Below are 1,789 nucleotides of genomic sequence, written 5' to 3'. Positions count from 1 at the left end.
GGAAAACAATGTTTTTTTTTAATTATTCAGAACTGATAAAAATCCGATTCTTGTGAATGATTACAAACTATAAGGATGTCTAAATGTAAAATATTTTTTGTAGGACCTCAATTAATTTCTGAGTAAAGATATTTTTGATTTAAAAAAAAAAGTGAAATTGGCTTACAGTATATGCTGCGGTCCGGAAAGAGTTAATGAGTTCAATGATGTCTTTAAAAATACTACAAAAAAAATCTATGAATACTACAAAATAAAATATAATTGTTTTATCACAATTTAAGTTGAAAAATTTACATAAAAGCGTTTTTGTTTGCTGCGGCGAATGCGGAAAATATATATTTTTTTATGTTATAAAATGTTTTATATTTTACAAGTGAAATAAATGTATGATCCGTGCACGATGCATATGCATAATGTATATGCTGCATTTTTCTATTTATAAATTTTCGATTATAAATTTTCTAAAGCGCATTTTTACGCAAAAAAAACTACTTTTATTATTGTGGTAAAATAACAAACCAAGAATTATCGTTTTTTTTAATACTGTACGTATTCTTTTTTAAATGAAAAAAATATTCAATTTGATGATTCAGTTTTTAAATTAAAATGATATGCATTTATATTTTTTAGAAGAGAGTTTTTAAATACCTTTAAAGTCAGGAAAATATGCTAATTCGTTGGAAATCATTTCAAATAATTTTGAGTAGACTATGTATACCATTAAATAAAAATGATAGAGGCCCTAAATTCTATATGTTCTTGATCTTCTTGGTATTTCCATGAGGTTCCGAAGTTTTTTCAATATTTCTCGAATTTAGAATTCATTAAATATCAAAATATCTTGAGAATTCCCAAGAATTTCTTGGGTTATTAATTTTCTAAAACAGCGGGCAAGAATTCTTAGCAATGCAATTTTAATTTAGGTGTAGTATATTATTTTATAAATGAATTCACAATATTTTTTGATAAAATTAGACAAAAAAAAATTAAATTTATTGTTCGGAAAAGGTTTAAGAATACATATTATTCAAAATATATTATAAATATGATTTTTTAAAATTTTTGTGAATTTTAAATTTTTTGCTTTATTTTTTAATGTCAAATGTGGTTATTGTAAGAATCATAAAATTGTAATAATGGAAAAGGTTAACCTTAGCTTCTACTCAAACTCAGCAAAGACAAAAACCAAGTGCATTAAAGTCTCTCACTCGATTGGGGAAAAAGAATAACTTTGGCTAATTGCCACTGCGATCGCTAGTGTAACTTCGAGGTCAGCAGAGCTCAGCTGAAAAAATATATGTTTTCAGCTGATTTGAAAAAGCTTAGCATTTGGTGCTCGCTGGGAAATGTAATGTACCAAGCAATTTTCCAAATGAAGATGAAGAAGAAATTTTTGGAGACTATGTAAAAGAGTTATAATACAGAGTCAAAGTTGCAGAGAAAGGAGTGATTAAAAATCTTGAAAGATCCAAAGAAGTAAGAAAAACCAAATATGACAAGAAATTGAAGCCAATTACTTATATGCCAAATCAAGAATTGGTTGTGAAAAGAGAAATAGGAAATAAATTAAATCCTATAGGAAGGTCCATTTGACATAGTTATAGATTTACATCCTAATGTATTGATTAAGAGAAACAATAAATTAGAATTAATTCATACATTGGTAAAAAAAGGTGGATCATTTTGATTCATTCGCGATCCTTTTGGTGAATCAAATATGATCCATCATTTCAAATGTTTCATTTCGATCCTATTTTGAAAGATCATTTTGATCCATTGCAAAGGAATC

Source organism: Phlebotomus papatasi, unplaced genomic scaffold (genome assembly GCF_024763615.1).
Source record: "Phlebotomus papatasi isolate M1 unplaced genomic scaffold, Ppap_2.1 HiC_scaffold_80, whole genome shotgun sequence".
Classification (NCBI taxonomy): Eukaryota; Metazoa; Arthropoda; class Insecta; order Diptera; family Psychodidae; genus Phlebotomus; species Phlebotomus papatasi.
The sequence above is the reverse complement of the archived record's forward strand: the minus strand, read 5'-3'. Positions refer to the sequence as shown.